A 24,461-nucleotide genomic window follows, 5' to 3' on the forward strand; every position below is an offset into this window, starting at 1 on the left:
GTGACAGGATCAGTCCAAGTCAGCATGGATTTATGAAAGGGAAATCATGCTTGACAAATCTTCTAGAATTTTTTGAGGATGTAACTGGTAGAGTGGACAAGGGAGAACCAGTTGATGTGGTGTATTTGGACTTTCAAAAGGCTTTTGACAAGGTCTCACACAAGAGATTGGTGTGCAAAATTAAATCACATGGTATTGGGGGTAATGTATTAACGTGGCTAGAGAACTCGTTGGCAGACAGGAAGCAGAGAGTCAGGATAAACAGGTCCTTTTCAGAATGGCAGGCAGTGACTAGTGGGGTGCCGCAGGGTTCATGCTGGGACCTGAGCTTTTTACAATATACAGCAATGATTTAGATGAAGGAATTGAGTGTAATATCTCCAAGTTTGCAGATGACACTAAGCTGGTGGCGATGTGAGCTGTGAGGAGGATGCTAAGAGGCTGCAGGGTGATTTGGACAGGTTAGGTGAGTGGGCAAATGCATGGCAGATGCAGTATAATGTGGATAAATGTGAGGTTATCCACTTTGGTGGCAAAAACTGGAAGGCAGAATATTATCTGAATGGCAACAGATTAGGAAAAGGGGAGGTGCAATGAGACCTAGGTGTCATGGCACATCAGTCATTGAAAGTTGGCATACAAGTACAGCAGGCGATGAAGAAGGCAAATGGCATGTTGGCCTTCATAGCTCGGGGATTTGAGTATAGGAGCAGGGAGGTCTTACTGCAGTTGTACAGGGCCTTGGTGAGGCCTCACCTGGAATATTATGTTCAGTTTTGGTTTCCTAATCTGACGAAGGATGTTCTTGTTATTGAGGGAGTGCAGCGAAGGTTCACCAGACTGATTCGCGGGATGGCAGGACTGACATATGAGGTGAGACTGGATCAACTGGGCTTGTATTCACTGGAGTTTAGAAGAATGAGAGGGGATCTCATAGAAACATATAAAATTCTGACGGGACTATACAGGTTAGATGCAGGAAGAATGTTCCTGATATTGGGGAAGTCCATAATCAGGGGTCACAGGCTAAGGATAAGGGGTAAGCCATTTCAGATCGAGATGAGGAGAAACATCTTCACTCAGTGAGTTGTTAACCTGTGGAATTCTCTACTGCAGAAAGTTGTTGATGCCAGTTCATTGGATATATTCAAGCGGGACTTAGATATGGCCCTTACGGCTAAAGGGATCAAGGGGTATGGGGAGAAAGCAGGAAAGGGATACTGAGGGAATGATCAGCCATGATCTTATTGAATGGTGGTACAGGTTCAATGGGCCGAATGGCCTACTCTTGCACCTATTTTCGATGTTTCTATGTTTCTAAACAAAAGTGTTCAAAGAAAATTAGTGCCTTGATAATTTTTCTCCAGGGTTGCAAGGAGATTCCGCTTTAATTTCCAGAAATCCAGGACAATCCTGGAGGTTTGATAAACCTATAGGAGGCCAAAATGCAGATGAAACAACTTTTGCCCAGAGACAGAGGGGAGACAGGCCATAAGTAGTTGTTTCAGGAGTAACACTGATGGAACCAGACATTCTCTGTTGCTGTATGATATTAGATCAAAGCCTAGTTATATGTGTGATGGGGGAATGGGTTGCATAAGGGATTGGCATGTAAAAGAAGGAAAGAACTTAATTTCTATAGCACCTTTCATGATCTCAGGACGTCCCAAGGTGCTTTCCAGTCAATGAAGTATTTATTGAAGTGTAGTCACTCTTGCAATATAGGACACGCAGAGACCAATTTGGACACAGTACCAATAGCAATGAGATAATGACCAGATAATTTGTTTTTAGTGATGTTGATTGAGGGATAATTATTGACCAGGAGAACTCTCATGCTCTTCTTCAAAATAGTGCCATGGGATCTTTTATGTCCACCTGTCCACCTGAGAGAGCAGGTTTTCATCAAAGGCGGTCCCTCGAACGAGAATGACTTGCTTCCACGAGAGTTTACAGATGTTTCAATGAAGGACCCAATGTTCCAGTCCTGAACTCCAGTTGAGGGGGGTGGAAGATGCCTGTGCGTGGATGTTTTTAATGTGTGGTGACCGTTGCACATCAGCCACCACACGGGCTTGACAGAGCTAGATCTTTATCCAGTGGCAAGGATTAACCAGGATGACTGGAGACCTGCTCTGTTGCACGGACCTAATGCGCACACATATCGCAGTGTGGACTGGGTCCGTGCTGTCCCTGGGCCCTCGGCTCTTCTGGGCCCCGTACCCTCTTTCGCCGCACCTCCGCCCACGATGTTCCAGGGCCCGGCGCTCCAGCTCTATTTATAGCCCCGACCTGCGGTGGTGTTCTCACACAGGTCAGGGTTTTACCTCTCATCCAAAAGACAACGCTTTGGTTAGCGTAGCACACCCTCACTACTGCACTGGGAGTGTCAGCCTGGACTATTCTGCTCAAGTATCCGGAACGCAACCTTCTGACTCAGAGGCGAGAGTGCCACCTACTGAGCCACGATGCAGGCTTGTATGAAAGCACTTGCACATTGTGTAGTTCAACAATCCCCTCAATCAGATCTCCACCTTGTGATTAATACTTATATTTTGTGTGTGTGTGTGTGTGTTTGTGTGTTATTCGACATTTTAGTATCAGGAAGAAATCGTGACTATCATATGCGTTAACTTAACTGCCACACATTGATCGTATTTTTGCACCTGCTTTGTGGGACGTACTTGCTGCATCTGCATGAAGAGACAGGAGCTAGATAAGGACTGCGTTGTTTTTTTTTGCACGGCCTTATCTCACAGTGATACTGCGAGCAGCTTGATGAAGGAAACAGCTTGGGAGACTGTGGGCAGAAACCACTGCCCATATTCCAGGAAGAAGTGTCAGGTTTTTTTTTGCAAGACCAGATGCAGCGATCAGATTAGCAATAAGGTCACATTCAACGTGCCTCTTGATTGGTTGAATTGGTGTGGCATGTTCTAGCTGAATTAAAAAATAAAAGTCGGAGAATTGAGAAATTGTAATGAAAATCCATTGCCGCCTTTTGGTTTCCAATCTTCTCCGCGCCTCATTCCCATTGACGCCGCTGCGGGGCCTGCATGTTTTGTGACCGCCCGCGACCTTTTATGGTACCGAAACCAAACAAAAGTTAAAAATAAAAGATATATTCGAAACCGCCCGGTTGTCACGGCAACTAGCCGAGGATTTTCTGAATGGTTAATTTGTTGTTCGTAGACCCATAGGGTTTGAAGAGCAGTTAACTTAAGTCTTTCACTCCTTTCCCTTCCACTCAGGTCCTTGCACGCCAAAGGAAATCGTTAGGCCAGAGAGCACAGAATAACCGCGGGTCTCAAATTCTCCAGTGCTGTTCAATGATTTAAGCTAGGAGGAGCCAACATCAGCAAAAGTTGAACAAAAGACAAAGCAGGTACGTAAGAGTTAAGTTACATAAGTCAGCCCTCCTTACTTTTTTGTGGGGGGGAAAAACGTTTTATAATTTACATGGCAGCAATATTTTGCAATTTAATTGGGATGGAATGTCTTGACTGAAGCAACACTCCGGTTGCAATAATTACACTAACACTCATTGTCACCTTAATAATTTAGTGGAAGCCTTTGTAATAATGGGCACAGTCTACCTACCATTTGAAAGGTTAACCTCTACCTGTGTTGATTTGCCTGTGATGTCCTTCAATTGCTTAAATGCTCAGGTGGTGAGTTTGTTCGCCCCGCTCGACCTCTTTGTCCAGGTTTAAATGACCACCAAAAGATTTAACATTGCGTGCATGTGTTGAGGGTGGGGTAGGGTGAGGGTGGGGAGGGCAGCGGGGGGGGCTCGCTGGTATTTTAGAGAGGGGAGGCCCCCACAAGAGCCACAGTGAGAAGCAGGCGTTTCCGTGAGGTGAATGATGTCTGTGATATGTGTGCGCACTAGGTCCGTACAGCAGAGCCAGTCTCCAGTCGTCTTGGGTAATCCTTGCCACTGGACCAAGACCTAGCTCTGTCAAGCCCGTGTGGTGCCTGGTTTGCAATGGCCATCACACGCTAAAAAAAATCCACGCACAGGCATCTTCCACCCTTCAGGATGTAGTTCAGGACCTGGAATCTTAGGTCCTTCATTGAAACACCTGTGAACTCATTCTTTTTTGGTGTGGAAGCAAGCCGTCCTCATTTCGAAGGACCACCTATTATGATGATGATGTCTTTGAGTTCCAATCAACGAAAGGAAAGTTTTCACGCAACTCTGCGAGGTGGCAGTGTACTCTTTAAAAGATGGTTGCGACCGTGTTGATAGAGAGGGTCGACTTGTTACAAGAACACGAGCGACAACGCAATCCAAAATGGCAGAACGCTGCAAGTGCGCCCCCATCCATTTCACTAATGTTGTCTTCTGAGGGTTTGCTGCACTGAATGATCAGTCTCCCGCCATTTTGAATGAGCTCTCGTTTATTAATGCTTGTGAGATTATGGCTGGTAAACATCGAATGGGCGTACCCCTTAAATAAACAGACTTCATTCAAATCTACAAGACTAACAGCAACTCTTTTTTTATTCTACTCTTGAACTTTCACCCCAACTGCTGCAAGAAGCAAAACAAGAAGGGGAATGTGATATCATTGGAGATAGTCCTCAAACACATGTTTCGTTCAGTATTTGGAAATGTCGTTTCTGCTTTTCTACTTCCTCATGGCAGGCTCTGGGCTCTGCTGCTGCAAACTGCTCTGCTGTCATTTTACTAAATAATTTTTTTGAGAAATAAAAGCCCGGGAACTGTGTTGGCTCCACTGGTGGTGCAATAATGTCCCAACTCTGTGAAAATGACATTGCTTCACTTGCACAATACGGTGTTGCGCCAAAACTGGAACTGGGCCTTCCGTTATCGGCCAACACGAGTGAAGATCATCTCCGGACAAGAAGACTTACAATGTATGAAATAGTCTCTCCGATCTGGCCTGTTCGGTTTCATTAGCAGTCCATTTGTTCCTGCTGTTTGGTGCAGCATCATACAGAGAATACAATGCTGTTGTCCCATGTTGTTGTAGACATTTTTGTTTTAGAACTATGAAATTCGGCTCCGTAACATCCGATTTTGCGGCGCTCCGGCTGCCATTTTGTGTCTAAAATGGCGTCCGTGCTGCGCGCACGCACACTTCTGGTGTGGGCAGCGCTGGATGCCATTTGGGGGAGAGCATTAGCGCCGCCACTGGGAGCGTAGGTGTGCAAAGTGTGCAGATTGTGAGGTCAATCAGCGTGTTACGCTGATTTAACTGCAGCGCTGCCATTTTCGACCTAATGCTGGAGGTAACGCCCTCTCTTAACCTCGCACAGCTGAACATGTGTTCAGCAGCAGCAAGGACCCCCACCAACACTAGTTAAAGGGATCATCACCACCTTACAGGTTAGTTGCTAACTGATTTCCACGAGCGGTTGCTGTGTTTGTAGAAGTGTTTGGTGCTTTGTAGACTTCTTTCATGTTGCCTATAATCCCCAAGGCGTGGTGAGGCACATGCACCATGACTTGGCACTGACTTGCCAGGGCTCTGCTCGGACCAGTTGCTCCCAGACATGAGTGCGGTAGTTTGTATCAACCCCTGGCCTTCAGGATGACAGGGAAAATGAGCAGAGGCGACAAGAGCATGTCAAGCTGCTAGAAGGGGCAGGAGGAGACAAACCAGAAGGTGGCTATTGGGTGGCATTATCTGCTGACCACCTGGCCCATGACTCCACTGTGCAACTCACGCACACATGGGCAGCATGCATACAATGAGAACCATGCTGCCACATGGAATCTGATAGAGCAGACCACTGGCATCCTCAAACATTGTCTGGACTCCTCTGGAGAACTCCTGCAGTAAAAAGCAAGAAAGACTTGCATTTATATAGCACCTTTCACGACCACTGGAGGTCTCAACGCGCTTTACAGCCAATGAAGGACATTTGGAGTGTAGTTACTGTTGTAATGTGGGAAACGCAGCAGCCAATTTGCGCACAGCAAGCTCCCACAAACATCAATGTGATAATGACCTGATGATCTGTTTTTGTTATGTTGATTGAGGGATAAACATTGGTCAGGACAGCAGGGATAACTCCCCTGCTCTTCTTCAAAATAGTGCAGTGGGATCTGTTACGTCCACCTGAGAGGGCAGACGGAGCCTCGGTACAGTGCGTCTCAAGACTCGTAGTGGTCTGCTGGATACTCCAGAACCTCGCCATCGAAGGGCACAGCCCTTGCCACCAGGCATTCATTGAGCAGCTGAGGGGGAGGAGGAAGAGGAGGAGGAGGAAGTGGAAGAGGTGGAGGAGGAAGTGGAAGAGGAGGAGGAGGAAGTGGAAGAGGAGGAAGTGGAAGGGAGGAGACAACCCAGACAGCCCCTTTCTGCCTAGGCTGTCTGTGATCGACTCATCCGATTGTGGTACCAGTGAACATAACCCCAATTCCCCATTCACCAATGGTCCCACACCTTGCCTTCCCTCAGTGACTGATCATCAACGCTGAAATAAAAGCCACCACAAAACAAACATTCCAAACCAATTTTATCAATCAAACCATTGCAATATTTCATTCAAAAGTCAACTAATCAGCCTCATGGCTTGCCTTCGTGCCTCTCTTCCTTCTGTGTTTGCCTGTCCTCGTGCTCCTACGCAGTGCTCCCCCCAGTGGCAGTGAATGGTTGGTGGGAGGCTGCTGACTTTCCATGGGGGATGCTGCAGATGGCCTTGCAGGATGACCTCGAGCAACTTGGGTTCTAATAGGCCCCAACTTCGGACTGCACCACCTCGGCATGGACGGTAGCAGTCTGGACTGGCTGGCTGACAGGCAACAGCATGGCCACTGTCAGAGTGACAGAGACGGAAGGACGAATGCTGTCATCCTGAGAGAGGACAGCAGGTTTTGTGCTCCGCGGAGCCACTGCCACTCCACCTGGGGCGGCGCCTCAGCGATCCTGGGTAATCTGCTGGATTGCTGGACTGCTGTGGCACCCGGCAAGCAATGTTCTCTCTAATTTTTGCATTTAAAAGCCAGCTCACTGGCTGCATGAGACCTCCAGAATGCTGCCTCTTTCAACACTGGTAAACCCAGCCATGATGTCAGCAGTCTATGCTAGCATGACTTCTGCCTGAGCTTCCATTGGGTGGCTTCTGCTTCTGCTGCAACGCAAGCTGAGACATCAGCTATCAGACGATGTTTGGTTCCACAAGTTTGTTGATGGACCTGTCCACATTGGAAAGAGTGGCCTGCAAGCTCTGAGCAAAGCCCTGTGCAAGGTTGGAGCTGGGTTCCTCCATGCTCCTTGACATTCATCATCATCATAGGCAGTCCCTCGAAATCGAGGAAGACTTGCTTCCACTCTAAAAGTGAGTTCTCAGGTGACTGAACAGTCCAATATGGGAATTACAGTCTCTGTCACAGGTGGGATAGACAGTCATTGAGGGTAAGGGAGGATAGGACAGGTTTGCCACATGCTCCTGCTGCTGCCTGCGCTTGATTTCTGCATGCTCCCGGCGATGAGACTCGAGGTGCTCAGCGCCCTCCCGGATGCTCTTCCTCCACTTTGGGCGGTCTCTGGCCAGGGACTCCCAGGTGTCGGTGGGGATATTGCATTTTATCAAGGAGGCTTTGAGGGTGTCCTTGTAACGTTTCCTCTGCTCACATGGGGCTCACTTGCCATGCAGGAGTTCCTGAGTAGAGCGCTTGCTTTGGGAGTCTTGTGTCAGGCATGCGAACAATGTGGCCCACCCAACGGAACTGGTCAAGTGTGGTCAGTCCTTCGACACTACAGTCAGGCTTTCTGGCAGGCCTGCCAATGCACCAAGCATTTTGTTGTGCATGCCCATCAGATTTGCTCTGTAGGCCGCCCCATCATCTGAGCCCTGTGCAGCCATAGGATGAGGGGGAAGTGGGATGTGAGAAGGAGGTTAAGGTGTGAGCACACCGTCATCTTCAATGGGTTCAGCGCTGCCGCTGGCCATGGCCTCTGTCACAGCCGTTCCAATTATGCCCAAGCACTGCCCTTCAGGGAGCTGGCACCTGTGATACTCTTTCCTCCTGCCCAGTGACTTATCCCGCCTCCAAGTTACCCTCTAAAGTTCGTACAGTGCCAGTATCTCAGCTGGTATTTCATTGGCTGTGAAGCGTTTTGTGATGTCCGGTGGTCGTGAAAGGCACTATAGAAATGCAAATCTTTTTTTTTGTTGTTTCTGGGCTGTGAGTGTCAGATCGAGTGACGGTGTTTCATCTTCATCAGCACTCTCCTCTTCCCCTTGCGCTGCTGCCTGAGCAGGTTAGATTTCTTGGGTCTCTGAAATGAGAAAGGCACAAGGGTAGGGTTGAGCTGAGGGAGAGGGAGGAGTGGAAAGCAAGATGTGCATGCTTACACCATCCGCAGTTTATAAGTCAGAAGAGATTGTGGGGTGAGGGGCCATGGCCTCAGTCACAGCCACGCCAATTATACCGAGAACCATCTCCTCGAGCGGGGTCAGGATATGGAGGCAAATCTATCCCCCTCTTGTTGTGTGCCACCTTGTCCGGCAAGAGAGAGGGTGGCGTGTCAGTGAGTGCGCCGCAATGTGTGTGCAAGGTGTGAGATGTGGGTGTGAGGCGAGCAGCAGTGGTAAGTGTGTGAGAGTGAGATGGAGCATGTGAATATGAGGTATGAGTCGTGATTGATCGAAGTTGTTGCTGGGTGAGTAATGGGGGTGCAGTGAATTGAGCAGTGTGTGAGGGTAGTGGTGTAGTTTGTGGCGTATGGCATTTGAAGATCCAATTGCTGACCTTGACCATTCATGTGAGATCATTGAACTTCTTCTGGCACTGCATCCAGGTCCTCAGGGCAACACTGTTGGAATTGACCTCTGTACAAATCTTCTCCCACTGCTTTTGCAGTGTCTGTGTAGAGAGCCTCCTGGCCCCCTGTGGAAACACGGCCTCTCTCCTCCTCTCTGCCTCCTGTACTTAGGCCTCCAGTTCTGTGTCTGAGAACCTTGGAGCCATTTCTCTGGCCTGCTGTGCCATTTCTATAAGTTTCCCAGATAAAATTCCCTTCTGCAGTTAATTTCAGCACCTGATGTCGACGAACTGCAGCTTCCGTTTAAGAGGTGCTGACAGGCTTTAAGAAGTGCAGGCTAGCTTTAATTGGTTCTTGCCTTACATAAACTTGGGCCCCTTGCTGAGCATACAGTCACTCAGCAGTGTGATTAGCACTGGGCTGTACGCCACTGTCATTTAAATTAGCAAGCAGCACAAACTTTGCGTGCTGCCTGCATTAATTTAAAGGGGCGCGAGTTAATCGCACATCGCAATCCCAGAGGCATTTTCTGGTGCTACTGAATTTTCAGCTCATAGAGTTCATATTGCACAGTTAGTATAAATAATCCACACACTAATGTATTCATATAAAAGCAAAAATATTGGCATTTATAAAGCGCCTTTCACAACCTCAGGTCGTCCCAAAATGCATGACAGCCAACTTTTGGAGTGTAGTCACTGTTGTAACGTAGGAAATGCGGCAGCCAATTTGTGCATAGCAAACTCCCACAACAGCAAGGTGATGGTGCACATATAATCTGTTTTTGTTATGTTGGTTGAGGGATAAACATTGAGCCACTACACCGGGGAGAATTCCCCTGCTCTTCTTCGAAATAGTGCCATGGGATCTTTAACTGAAAGAGCAGACGGGGCCTCGGTTTAACGTCTCATCTGAAAGACGACACCTCCGACAGTGCAGCGCTCCCCCAGTACTGCACTGAGAGTGTCAGCCTAGATTTTGTGCTCAAGTCTCTGGAGTGGGACTTGAACCCACAACCTGTTGAGTACAAAGGTCGTCATTCAATTCCAAAGGCCCAGAAATGGCTTGTCGTTAAAGGAACACATGCTTTTAAACTTGCCCTTCATTTGTGTTAATTGTAACTTACTGGTGTGCTGCTAGCACTTGTGTGCAGTGTTCCAGGGCTAATAGTTGCTGTTAGTTTTAATAAAAACAGAAAATGCTGGAAATCTCAGCAGGTCAGACAGCACCTGTGGAGAGGGAAACAGAGTTAACGTTTCGGGTCGGTGACCTTTCATCAGAACTGGAAAACATTAGCGATGTAATGGTTGTTAAGTAAGTGCAGAGGCAGAGAAAGTGGGTGAGGGGAGGAAAGAACAAAAGGGAAGGTCTCTGATAGGATGGAAAGCAAGAGAGATTAAATGACAAAAGGGATAATGGTGCAAGGCAAAAGGAGATGGTAATGGCACAGAAAGTAGCAGTCCAGGTAGATAAGGTGGTTAAGAAGGCATGCGGAATGCTTGCCTTTATTAGCTGAGGCATAGAATACATAAGAAAATAAAAACATAAGAAATAGATGGATTCAGCTCCACTTCCCTGCCCGCTCCCCATAAACCTATATTCCCTTATCGCTCAAAAATCTGTCTATCTCCGCCTTAAATATACTCAATGACCCAGCCTCCACAGCTCTCTGGGACAGAGAATTCCATAGATTTACAACCCTCCGAGAGAAGAAATTTCTTCTCATCTCAGTTTTAAATGGGCGGGCTCTTATTCTGAGATTATGTCCCCTAGTTTTAGTTTCTCATATGAGTCGAAATATCCTCTCTGTATCCACCTTGTCGAGCCCCCTCATTATCTTATATATTTCAATAAGATCACTTCTGATTCTTCTGAACTCCGATGAGTATAGGCCCAACCTACGCAAACTATCTTCATAAGTCAACCCCCTCATCTCCGGAATCAACCTAGTGAACCTTTTCTGAACAGCCTCCAATGCAAGTATATCCTTTTTTAAATGCGGAGACCAAAACTGTACGCAGTAATCAAGGTGTAGCCTCAACAATAATCCTGTACAGTTGTAGCAGGACTTCTCTGCTTTTATACTCTATCCCCCTTGCAATAAAGGCCAACATTCCATTTGTCTTCCTGATTATTTGCTGTACCTGCATACTAACTTTTTGTGTTTCATGCAAAAGGACCCCTGATCCCTCTGTGCTGCAGCACTTTGCAATTTTTCTCCATTAAATTATAATTTGCTTTTCTATTTTTTCTGCCAAAGTAGAAACCTCACACTTTCCCACATTATACCCCATCTGCCAAATTTTTGCCCACTCACTTATATCCCTTTGCAGATTCTTTGTGTCCTCCTCACAATTTGCTCTCCTACCCATCTTTGTATCATCAACAAACTTGGCTACATTACACTCGGTCCCTTCATCCAAGTCATTAATATAGATTGTAAATTGTTGAGGCCCCAGCACCGATCCCTATGACACCCCACTAGTTACTGTTTGCCAACCGGAAAATGACCCATTTATCCCAACTCTCTGTTTTCTGTTAGTTAGCCAATCCTCTCTCCATGCTAATATATTACCCCCAACCCCGTGAACTTTTATCTTGTGCAGTTACCTTTTATGTGGCACCTTATCGAATGCCTTCAGGAAATCCAAATACACCACGTCCACTGGTTCCCCCTTATCCACTCTGCTTGTTACATCCACAAAGAACTCCAGCAAATTTGTCAAACATGATTTCCCTTTCATAAAACCATGCTTACTCTGCTTGATTGAATCATGCTTTTCCAAATGTCCCGCTACTGCTTCCTTAATAATGGACTCCAGCATTTTCCCAACGACAGATGTTAGGCTAACTGGTCTATAGTTTCCTGCTTTTTGTCTGCCTCCTTTTTTATCAGTGCCTTCTGTCCGAAAAAATAGGAGTGGTGCATATGATCTGAAATTATTGAACTCAATGTTGAGTCTGTAAAGTGAAGTGAGTTTTAATTCGCTTTTTGAAGCCGATTGCCATGTTTCACATTAGCACTGGTGTCAAAATAATGCTCCATGGCTTGTCAGACTCTGATTTCAGTATTAAGTGGCAAGGCTAGCATCAAACTGCCTGGGTGACTGTTTGAGACAGCTCAGTACCACGTGCCCTCTCTCACTCTCAGCTAAGAGTTTTAGGCCTTTTAATTGGCAATTTTAATGGGTCAGTCGGTGGGACTGTGCTGTTCACAGCACAAGAACTGTTGGAACTTGCAGCTCCAGAAAGAGATTGTCTGGGGCCTTAATCACCTCAAAAGCCTGAGGCCTTCAGACATTGTCTCACATTCCGAGGGGCCGGTGTTCTGTGGCAGAATATTGAGAATGGCCTGTGGTCTTCTCTCGTTCCCCTCACCATTCATTGTCTGAAGGATTCATTTAATGAAATTCAAGTTGCACGTTAGAAATAGTTTTTTATTGGCGACAATTATGAATTGAAATCACCCTGGTGGCAATGTTCGTGTAATGTATTTGCTTCATGGGTTCTTTGCTTAAGAATTCAAAGCAACACATCGCTATTAAGAACTAGTTGGTTAATTAACAAAGGTTTAACAATCGTACTACACATTACCAGTTCATCCACCAGGCTCACAACTGCATACCTCATCGTGGATGACCTGGACCCAACTGACTGGGGTTTTATTGAGTCTTGTGAACATCACGTGACTGGCTTAGCCACTCACAATGCAACAGCTCTACAACTAATTTTGTAGACAACATTAATCAAGTGCTCCCTGGATAAAGGGGGCACATTCCAGATACTTTCAAACAAGTGCCCCCTTGTTTTTTGCTTTTTGGGGGGGGGGTTTTGAAGTCACTAAAAACACAAATTATACAAATTATAAAAGGGGGGGCCGGGGGCACTAAAACTGACAAACATAGACAAATTAAGCTTTAAACATTAATGATCAAATTAAAATTTGGTTGCTGGGGGTGATGAAGCACTCCAGTCCCTCCGGCGCCCAGCTCTTGCAGAAGGCCGCGAGCATACCGGTGGACACCGCGTGCTCCATCTCCAGGGATACCCTGGCTCGGGTGTAACCATGGCAACAGCTCTAGAACTGTTTTTAGGAGACAAAAATAACGATTAGTTCAAGTGCCCCCTGATCTGGGAGACACTCCAAGCACTTTTCAACTGCCCTTTTTTTAAAGTTATTTTTTTTTGTTTTTTTTGGTTTTTTTCTGGATTTTTTTGTGGTTTTTTTTGGGGCTTTAAAATCATGAATTTTACAAGTGCCCCCTATAAAAGGGGAGGGGGACACTAAAACCCAGCAATTAAAACAAATTAGCCTCTAAAACATATAAAATCAAATTAAAATTTGTTTGCCGAGGGTGATGATGCACTCCAGTCCCTCCGGCGCCCAGCTCTTGCGGAAGGCCGCGAGCATACCGGTGGACACCGTGTGCTCCATCTCCAGGGACACTCTGGCTCAGATGTAACCACCACAACAGCTCTACAACTCTTTTGGGGGGGAACAAAATAAACATTAGATCAAGTGCCCCCCCCCCGATCTGGAGGACACTCCAGACACATTTAAATGCCCTCTTTTTAAATATATATTTTTTTTTTTCCCGTGTTTTTTTTTCCCGTGTTTTTTTTTGTGATTTTTTTTGGGGGGCATTAAAATTATATATTTTACAAGTGCCCCCTATAAAAGGGGAGGGGGACACTAAAAACCCAGTAATTAAAACAAATTAAACTTTAAAACATGTAAAATCAAATAAAAATTTGGTTGCCGGGGGTGATAATGCACTCCAGTCCCTCTGGCGCCCAGCTCTCGCAGAAGGCCGCGAGCATACCGGTGGACACCGCGTGCTCCATCTTCAGGGACACTCTGGTTCAGATGTAACCGCGGCAACAACTCTACAAACCTGTGAGCATACTCACAGGTGCATACATTACAGTTGAGAGAAAAACAGAGTTAACGTTTTAGAACTGGAAGATATTAGAGATGAATAACTTTAAAGCAAGTAACCTTGCCCTCCGCCCCCTGTTCCCCCATCCCCCCTTCACACGCCTCCCCAGCACATCCGCGCCTGCCCCTGATGCCATTTTCCCTGGCTCTGCACTTGTTTAATATCTGTTAATATCTTAACATCTTCCACTGCTGCTGAATGGCCATCGACCTAAAACGTTAACTCTGTTTCTCTCTCCACAGATGCTGCCTGACCTGCTGAGTGTTTTCAGCATTTTCCATTTTGACTTCACATTTAGAGTGTTTTTTGCTGTTGCTTTAGTAACACACATGTTGATGCACTCACAGGAAATGTCTCTGTTTGACAAGAGGCCAATCTATTTAAAATGGCTCTGTTAAACGGAGAACCAAAGGGCTTTCATTAACATTCTAAGTACCAGTGTCACGTAATACAATTTCAACCAATAACCTCTTACAACAAGCAAAATAAACACCTCGGGTGCAGCCATTAGTTACAGACTCCATCCTGTCTTCGGTTGTTCCATATATAGAGGAACACACTTGTATGGGTTACCACAGACACAGAGCACCATATCCTCAGGAAGTCGATGATTACATTTGCCAGATATAGTATATGTGAAAGAGTGCTACTCGTGAGATATTTGTGTTTTTCCCAGTCTGAATGTAATTTAATTTGCTTTACTCTTCATGCTTTCACAAAATGTTAGCTTAATTTTACATTGAAATTATGCGGTAATATATACTCAGAAGGATATATATTTTTTAAATACGTGAAGTTTCACTCTTCAGGATTACCACAGTCCCCATTCAACCTGTTCTACCTTCCTTTAGATTACCTGTTGAGGTTAGAGTAGCCAACTTTGGTTGGACATTTTCCTGAAGATTTTATCACATGCTTCCAACCACCCCCGCCCCCACACTCCCGCTATTGGTCGGCCGACATGTCTGTATTGTATGCACCTGTGAGTATAATCTACAGGTTGGTAGAGCTGTTCAGCGGGTAGGTCCTCGTAGGACTGCTCCTGGGCACGGCCAAGGGTGCCATCAGCCGATCCAGGCAGCGGGCGGTCGAGGGGGTCGTTCAGCCTGACTGCCTGCCTCTCTTCCACACCTACATCTGGGCCAGGGTGTCCTTAGAGATGGAGCACGCGGTGTCCACCGGTACGCTCGCGGCCTTCCACGAGAGGTGGGCGCCAGAGGGACTGGAGTGCATCATCACCCCCGGCAACCAAATTTTAATTTGATTTTATGTTTTAAAGTTTAATTTGTTTTAATTGCTGGGTTTTAGTGTCCCCCTCCCCTTTTATAGGGGGCACTTGTAAATTATATGATTTTAATGCCCAAAAAAAATTACAAAAGAAAAAAAAAGCACAAAAAGCCCCCCCCAAAAAAACAAAAAAAAAAAGAAGAGGGCAGTTATAAGTGTCTGGAGTGTCCCCCAGATCGGGGGGCACGCGATTTAATGTTTATTTTGTACTCCCTAAAAGAGTAGTAGAGCTGTTCAGTTGGGAGTGGCTTAGCTAGTCATGTGATGTTCACAAGACTCAACAAAACCCCAGCCAGTTGGGTTCGGGGGATCCACAATGAGGCAGGTGGTTGTGAGCCTGGTGGATGAACTGGTAATGTGTAGTGTGATTGTTAAACCTTTGCTAATAAACCAGTGAGTTCTTTATAGCAATGTGTTGCTATGGATTCTTAAGCAAAGAACCCACAGAGCAAATACATTACAGCCTCCATACTCATGGGGCACCACCTTCCCATGGCCGATCGGAAAGGCAAGAGACTCTTCATTACCCGATTGAATGATTCTTCACTGTCACTCAAACAGCTTTTTTTCCGGTGCCTGATATTTCTCGTAACTAAAAAACCAAGAAATGAAAAAGCACACAATGTTTTTATTGCCCCTATGATTTATCTCCCGGGTTTGGCTTGCATCAGAATCCTAGAGATGAATTTTCAATTCCTGGAGACACCAGGCCAATCCTGCCAGGTGGGTAACCCTAGCTGAGGTGGATGTGGTGGGGTGGATTTTACTTGTACAATGCAGAGAAACTGAAGGTGGTCAGGTGCATTCTGCTCTCATTCAAAATGGTGGGACCCAGAGGTCCAAGGGTCAATCCCCAGGCTGTGCTCAGTCAGCAGTTGGGTTTCCACAACTGTCTTCAACTTTCTTGATTAGGGAAGGAACAAAATCAGTGAGATTCTCAGTCCTGATCATTATCCAGTGATCACCTACTGGAAAGTTTAGCCATTAAGCAATTCTGGAAAAAAAAAATTCATTCGATCACGGGATGTGAGCGTCGCTGGCAAGGCCGGCATTTATTGCCCATCCCTAATTGCCCTTGAGAAGGTGGTGGTGAGCCGCTTTCTTGAACCGCTGCAGTCCGTGTGGTGAAGGTACTCCCACAGTGCTGTTAGGGAGGGAGTTCCAGGATTTTGACCCAGACGATGAAGGAACAGCGATATATTTGCAAATCAGGATGGTGCATGACTTGGAGGGGAACTTGGAGGTAATGGTGTTCTCATGAGCCTGCTGCCCTTGTCCTTCTAGGTGGTAGAGGTCGCGGGTTTGGGAGGTGCTGTCAAAGAAGCCTTGGCGAGTTGCTGCAGTGCATCTTGTAGATAGTACACACTGCAGCCACAGTGTGCCGGTGGTGGAGGGAGTGAATGTTGAAGGTGGAGGACAGACGCACCAACATTAGCGTCCTCGACCAGGCCAACACTTGATCAGCTTCGCTGGGCAGGCCACATAGTCCACATGCCAGACACGAGACTCCCTAAGCAAGTGATCTATGCAGAGCTTCTTCATGACAAACGAGCCAAAGATGGGCAGCGGAAACATTACAAGGACACCCTCAAAGCCTCCCTGAAAAAGGGCAACATCCCCACTGACACCTGGGAGTCCCTGGCCAAAGACCGCCCTAAGTGGAGAAAGTGCATCCGGGAGGTCTTCCTCGATTCCGAGGGACTTCCTATGATGATGATGATGGATAGGGTGCCTATCAAGCGGGATGCTTTGTCCTGGATGGTGTCGAGCTTCTTGAATGTTATTGGAGCTGCACTCATCCAGGCAAATGGTGAGGATTCCATCACACTCCTAACTTGTGCCTTGTAGATGGTGGAAATGCTTTGGGGAGTCCACTGTGGGTGGTGAAATCTGTGGAAATCTCAGAGAGCGTGGAAGCTTAATTGAATAAATTTAAGACAGAAATAAACAGTTTCTTAAACGATAAGGGGATAAGGGGTTATGGGGAGCGGGCTGGGAAGTGGAGCTGAGCCCAAGGTCAGATCAGCCATGATCTTATTGAATGGCAGAGCAGGCTCAAGTGGCCGTATGGCCTACTCCTGTTCCTATTTCTTATGTTCATATGTTCTTATGACAGGACAAGGCAGAGATGCAAAGCCGATTGAGGTCAATAGCTAGTGTCCCGAATCACATGTGGAGAATTGCTCAGTGGGTAGCACTCCTGCCTTTGAAACAGAAGGTTGTGGGTTCAAGCCCCACTCCTGAGACTTGAGCACATAATCCAGGATGGCAGTACAGAAGTTGTGCTAATGTAGGTCAGCAAGCATAGGAGCGCTGGGTGAACCGGACTTGGTGTGGGATGGGAAACGCACAGCAGTGTTTTGGAAGAGCTCAAATTTACAGAGGGCGGAAGATGGGAGGCCAGCCAGGAGAGCATTCCATTCACACAGCCTATAATTTTCCACCCTTCTTAATAGACAGAAAATCATGGCCAATTTCCTGATGTGGGTTCCCCCGCATGGGCAAGCCAAATGTTGCCACAATTTGAAGTTCACTTTATCAGAATTAGGGATGGTTCTTGCTTATTGATCTTTGAAACAACTTGCATTTATATTGTGCTTTTAACAACTGTCCTAACGTGCTTCACAAAGAAAATGTGACACCAAGGCATGTAAAGAGACATTAGGACAGGTGACCAAAGGCTTGGTCAAAGAGTTGGGTTTTGAGGAGAGGTGGAGATGCAGAGGTTTAGGGAGGGAATTCCAGAGTCCAGGGCCTAAGTAGCTGAAGGCACGGCTGCCAATGGTGGGGCGAAGAAAATCAGTGAGGCATTAGAGGCAAGAATTGGAGGAGCGCAGAGATCTCAGAGAATTGTAGAACTGGTGTACTTTGCAGAGTTCGGGAGGGGTGGGGCTGCAGAGGGATTTGAACACAAGGATGAGAACTTTAAAATTGAGGATTTGCCGGACCGGGAACCAATGGAGGTCGGCAAGCACAGGGGCGATGGGCGAACGTGACTTGGTGCGAGTTAGGATTCAGGCAGCAGAGTTTTGCAAAGACACTGTCAAGCTTTACTTCAGAGTTTTGAAGGGGCCTTCCCCTTCTCCAGTCATTGATTTACTCAACCGTAAAACAGGCTGAGCAAAAGTGAAAGGAGCATTCATTTCACGCTGCTGAGCAAGGGGGTTTTCGCAAACTCAGTCAGGTCAATGGAGTCTTCTCATGGATGCTACTACTGGAGGATGATTAGGATTCAACACAAGACAAGAGAGCTTGACAATAAATATGGGAGGCCGATAGGGGTGGAGAAAAAAAAATTGCGACATTGGAAAACACCAACTATTTGCTTGATTCCCAGTGAGATTGTAGGGTAAATGTTCCTGTTGTGCACTCCCTGTCATGAGCCTCGGCTGATAACACTACACACAAACTACAAGAGCACAGCCCATTGTCTCTCAAACCTATCTTTATGACCAAGCCTTTGGTCACCTGTCCTAATATCTCCTTATGTGTCTCGGTGTCTCATTTGTATGATAATCGCTCCTGTGATGCTTTGAGACGTTTACGTTAAAGATGCCATATAAATGCAAGTTGATGTTGTTGTTGGTGAGATCTGCTCCCAGGCTGGGAGGCCATATTGGAACATTTACCCTTGTGGATACGGAAAGGATTGCTTCTTATTTAGATGCTTGTGCCTAGAAGGGATAAATGATGAGGCCAGGTTGCATAGACTAAGCCAGGGAATTTCCCCCGATTGAGTGCAATAACCTGCTAGGGCTGGAACTTCCTGCGCCCGGCGTAGAAGTCCCGCCCCAGCCGCAAAATTGGGCTTACCGCCCCTCAAAGGAAGTGGAGCGCAGTCTCGCATGTTCCATTTCCTTTAGGGACGGTTCCAGCGGCGCTAATGGGGCGAGTTGTTCAGCGCTTTGCAGATGCTCTGCGTAGTGCTGACGCGCTTCAATGCCCCTCCCCCTTTGCTTACAGGGGAAGGCCGCTGCGCACTCTGCAAGGCCTCTGATGGCCGCCATTGGACCACCAGGGCAGCGTAGTACCGGGGCTGCAGCCCGGCATCCAAAACGGAGAGACTGGCCCAGATCACGCTAGGGGGGATGACCTGAAGCCAACTCGAGAGTTGGAAGAACGTTAAAGATGGTGGACCAGGACGCTGGCGCCCACCCTTCAACTTCTGCCCTGTGAGCAGATGTCGGCCAGCTTTGTGACCCGCAGGGCATTTCCCCCCCCCGCGGGGCGGAAAGTTGGCGGCTAATGGCGCTGAGGGGATGCCGCGCACGGTGATGGCGTCATCGCGGTTGCACAGCAGCTCGGGGCGCTACCCATGGAGCGTGGCGCAGCCATGGCAACACCTTTGCAAACTCTCAGGAAATTTCCCAGACGCCGGTAGTGCCCCCACCTTCCTCTCCTGCCCCCCCCCCCCCCCCCCCATCAGCCAAAAGTGTCTTCTGGAGGCGCTAATGAGCCTCTCAAAAATTTTTCCCCCAAGGTTTTAAGATGATTACAGGAGTTGATAAGGTAGATAGCAAGAAACTGTTTTCTCTGGTGGGGGATTCCAGAACAAACCTTAAAATTAGAGCTAGGCCGTTCAGGGGCGATATCAGGAAGCACTTCTTCACACAAAGGGTAGTGGGAATCTGGAACTCTCCCGTGGGAAGTAAGAGTTGAAGGGAAAATTTCAAGCTTTTCTCGCTGGGCCAAATCCTACTTCAGGATGGTTGCCGGAGTAGGATGTCGTCCCCTCCAGTTTGTTCCATGTCTGATCACCCAGTGATCCCCTGGATTAGTTTTGATCGCCTGGATGGGTCCGAGAGGAATTTTCCCAGATTTTTTCTCCCTAAATTGCCCTGGGTTTTTAATTGTTTTTTTGCCTCTCCCAGGAGATCACATGGCTCCGGTTGGGGTGTAGTGTAGAATGTTTTAGTATAAGGGGTGTCGCAGTTGTATGAGGCGAATTGGTTGGGCTGGGTGCTCTTTGCCTTTCCGTCATTGTTCATAGGTTTATATGTAACCGTTAGGGCTGTTGACCAAGGGCCGTGCGGCTCTTTGTCGGCTGGCGAGAACCCGATGGGCCGAAATGGCCTCCTTCTGCGCTATAAATTTCTATGTTTCTGTGTTCTGTTTATAAGTGGTGTTTCACCAATTTCATTTTCCACTGTGGACTAGAATGATTTGACTATTTCTTTCTGGGTGTAATCCAGGTTGTAAATCAAGCCTGTGGCCTTTCATTACTCTGGATGTTAATGGGCTACAAATAAAAAGAAAGATTTGCACTTGTGTAGCCCCTTTCAGTATCTCAAGACATTCCAAAACATTTTACAGCCAATGAAGTAATTATGAAGTGTAGTCACTTGATAGCATAGTGGTTATATAATTGGGCTAATGACCTGAGACATGAGTTCAAATCCCACCATGGCAGCTGGGGAATTAAAATTCAGTTAATTAAATAGATCTGAAATAAAAAAGCTCATATCCGTAATGGTGACCATGAAACTACCGGATTGTCATAAAAGCCCACCTGGGGTTTAAGGAAGAAAATCTGCTGTCCTTACCTTGTCTGACCGACATGTGACTCCAGATCCACAGCAATGTTACAAAAAGAACAGTGGTTCTTCTCAAGGGCAAATAGGGATGGGCAATAAATGCTGGCCTTGCTGGCAATGCCCACATCCAATAACTAACTAAAAAATGTAGGAGATGTGTCAGCAAATTTTGGTACAGCAGCCTTCTGCAAGATAATCTGTTTTAGATGTTGTTTGAATGATAAATTTAGGCCAAGGAGAAATCACTTGCTCTTCTTCAAATAGTAGCAAGAGGATCTTTTACATCCACCTGACAAGACAAAGGTGTCTCAGTTAAACATCTCACCTGAAAGATGGCATCTCAACAGAGCAGCACTTCCTCAATGCTGCATTGGAGATTGTGTTTGAGAATCTGGAGTGGGATTTGAACCCACAACTTTCTGACTCGGAGGCGAGAGTGCGACCCACTGAGCCACAGCTGACTCCAGATCGTTAAGAGGTTGATCTGGAATTCCTGTGCCTGCTATTTTTTTAGTGGAGGTCTTAACCCATTTAAAACAACACTCCGCTAAAATGGTGGAGTAAGAAATGATTGTCTTCTTGAACCACTGCAGTCCTTGTCGTGAAGGCTTTCCTAGCAGTTTGATACACCGACTGGCTTGGTAGGCCACTTCAAGGGGCAGTTAAGAGTCAACCACATTGCTGTGGGTCTGGAGTTACTTATAGGCCAGACCGGGCAGATATCCTTCCCTAAAGGACATTCGTGAACCAGATAGGTTTTTATGACAATCCGGTAGTTTATTGGTCCACCATTACTGCATTACAGATACTAGCTTTTTATTCCAGATTTATTTAGTTAACTGAATTTAAATTCATTTAAATTTGAACTCATGTCTCTGGATCTTTAGTCAGGCCTCTGAATTACGAGTCCAGTATCATAACCACTATGCAACTGTTCCCGTGAGACATTATTCTTCTGCAAGGATTACTGTCCTGAGGTACAACAGCCAAGGCTTTGTCCAACAACTTGACTTTCTCACTGTTGAACTGCTCACATCAGTGTAGGAGAGTAGGAGATACAATACTGTGAAGTGCTTTAGCATTTCGTCTGTGTGCTATATGTATCGCAAAATTGTGGAACTGCTTCTGAAGAAATTAATGGGATGAAAATTGTGGTCGGTGGCTTCCTTCATACCAAAGCCTCTGGCCCGAAAAAAATCTACAAAAATAGCTGTTGGTCTCGGAGAAATGTAGGATTCCAGTCAGAGGCCTTCATTCACTGCGCAGCGTACGGGAATATATTTTCCACGTATGGACCACCAATCACGATGCAGTATTCCAGTCTGCACCTGGGCAGGACCAGAACCAATGTCCTAGGGGTAGTGTTTGCTAGTGCTGTTGGGGAGGAGTTAAACTAATATGGCAGGGGGATGGGAACCAATGCAGGGAGACAGAGGGAAACAAGAAGGAGACAAAAGCAAAAGACAGAAAGGAGATGAGTAAAAGTGGAGGGCAGAGAAACCCAAGGCAAAAAACAAAAAGAGCCACTGAATATAAAGGGGCTGCAGGAGGAGTCAAAATTAAAAATCATGGTTTAAAAAATAGGATTAAAACACTCTACCTAAACACACGCAGCATTCGAAATAAAGTAAATGAGTTGACGGCACAAATCATTACAAATGGGTATGATTTGGTGGCCATCACAGAAACATGGTTGCAGGGTGGCCAAGACTGGGAATTAAACATACAGGGGTATCTGACGATTCGGAAAGATAGACAAGAAGGGAAAGGAGGTGGGGCAGCTCTGTTAATAAAGGATGATATCAGGGCAGTTGTGAGAGACGATATTGGCTCTAATGAACAAAATGTTGAATCATTGTGGGTGGAGATTAGAGATAGTAAGGGGAAAAAGTCACTGGTGGGCGTAGTTTATAGGCCCCCAAATAATAATTTCACGGTGGGGCGGGCAATTATCAAGGGAATAATGGAGGCGTATGAAAAAGGAACGGCAGTAGTCATGGGGGATTTTAACCTACATATCGATTGGTCAAGTCAAATCGCACGGGGTAGCCTGGAGGAGGAATTCATAGAATGCATATGGGATTGTTTCTTAGAACAGTATGTTACAGAACCTACAAGGGAGAAAGCTATCTTAGATCTGGTCCTGTGTAATGAGACAGGAAAAATAAAGGATCTCCTCGTAAAAGATCCTCTCGGAATGAGTGATCACAGTATGGTTGAATTTGTAATACAGATTGAGGGTGAGGAAGTTCTGTCAGAAATGAGCGTACTATGCTTGAACAAAGGGGACTACAGTGGGATGAGGGCAGAGTTGGCTAAAGTAGACTGGAAACACAGACTAAACGGTGGCACAATTGAGGAACAGTGGAGGACTTATAAGGAGCTCTTTCATAGTGCGCAACAAAAATATATTCCAGTGAAAAAGAAGGGTGGTAAGAGAAGGGTTAACCAGCCGTGGATAACCAAGGAAATAAAGGAGAGTATCAAATCAAAGACCAATGCGTATAAGGTGGCCAAGGTTAGTGGGAAACTCGAAGATTGGGAAAATTTTAAACGACAGCAAAGAATGACTAAAAAAGCAATAAAGAAAGGAAAGATAGATTACGAAGGTAAACTTGCGCAAAACATGAAAACAGATAGGAAAAGCTTTTACAGATATATAAAACAGAAAAGAGTGACTAAAGTAAATGTTGGTCCCTTAGAAGATGAGAAGGGGGATTTAACAATGGGAAATGTGGAAATGGCTGAGACTTTAAACAATTATTTTGTTTCGGTCTTCACAGTGGAAGATACAAAAACCATGCCAAAAATTGCTGGTCACAGGAATGTGGGAAGGGAGGACCTTGAGACAATCACTATCACTTGGGGGTTAGTGCTGGACAGGCTAATGGGACTCAAGATAGACAAGTCCCCTGGTCCTGATGAAATGCATCCCAGGGTATTAAAAGAGATGGCGGAAGTTATAGCAGATGCATTCGTTATAATCTACCAAAATTCTCTGGACTCTGGGGAGGTACCAGCGGATTGGAAAGCAGCTAATGTAACGCCTCTATTTAAAAAAGGGGGCAGACCAAAGGCAGGTAACTATAGGCCAGTTAGTTTAACATCTGTAGTGGGGAAAATGCTTGAAACTATCATTAAGGAAGAAATAGCAGGACATCTAGATAGGAATAGTGCAATCAAGCAGATGCAGCATGGATTCATGAAGGGGAAATCATGTTTAACTAATTTACTGGAATTCTTTGAGGATATAACGAGCATGGTGGATAGAGATGTACAGATGGATGTGGTGTATTTAGATTAGAAAGATAGAAACATAGAAAATAGGTGCAGGAAGGCCATTCGGCCCTTCTAGCCTGCACCACCATTCAATGAGTTCATGGCTGAACATGCAACTTCAGTACCCCATTCCTGCTTTCTCGCCATATCCCTTGATCCCCCAAGTAGTAAGGACTTCATCTAACTCCTTTTTGAATATATTTAGTGAATTGGCCTCAACAACTTTCTGTGGTAGAGAATTCCACAGGTTCACCACTCTCTGGGTGAAGAAGTTTCTCCTCATCTTGGTCCTAAATGGCTTGCCCCTTATCCTTAGACTGTGACCCCTGATCCTGGACTTCCCCAACATTGGGAACATTCTTCCTGCATCTAACCTGTCTGAACCCATCAGAATTTTAAACATTTCTATGAGGTCCCCTCTCATTCTTCTGAACTCTAAAGATTGCAGTTAGCAGAGGATGGTTTCGATCCATCGACCTCTGGGTTATGGGCCCAGCACGCTTCCGCTGCACCACCCTGCTGCTGGATTTCCAAAAGGCATTCGATAAGGTGCCACACAAAAGGTTACTGCAGAAGATAGAGGTACCCGGAGTCAGCGGAAATGTATTAGCATGGATAGAGAATTGGCTGGCGAACAGAAAGCAGAGAGTCAGGCTAAATGGGTCCTTTTCGGGTTG

General features: G+C 46.2%; 1 protein-coding gene across 2 annotated transcripts in view; it reads left to right on the top strand.

The window, feature by feature from the left end:
• The first annotated feature begins 2,998 nt into the window (after positions 1-2,998).
• The window catches only part of mbnl1 (muscleblind-like splicing regulator 1), a 367,597-nt gene continuing 346,134 nt past the window's right edge, over positions 2,999-24,461 (top strand). For both annotated transcript variants that reach the window (XM_070883734.1, XM_070883748.1), the window contains exons 1-2: positions 2,999-3,086; positions 3,252-3,385. The gene's annotated coding sequence lies outside the window, so the exon portion shown is untranslated. The remainder of the gene's footprint in view (positions 3,087-3,251; positions 3,386-24,461) is intronic.

The sequence above is a fragment of the Pristiophorus japonicus genome, chromosome 6 (assembly GCF_044704955.1).
Source record: "Pristiophorus japonicus isolate sPriJap1 chromosome 6, sPriJap1.hap1, whole genome shotgun sequence".
NCBI lineage: Eukaryota > Metazoa > Chordata > Chondrichthyes > Pristiophoridae > Pristiophorus > Pristiophorus japonicus.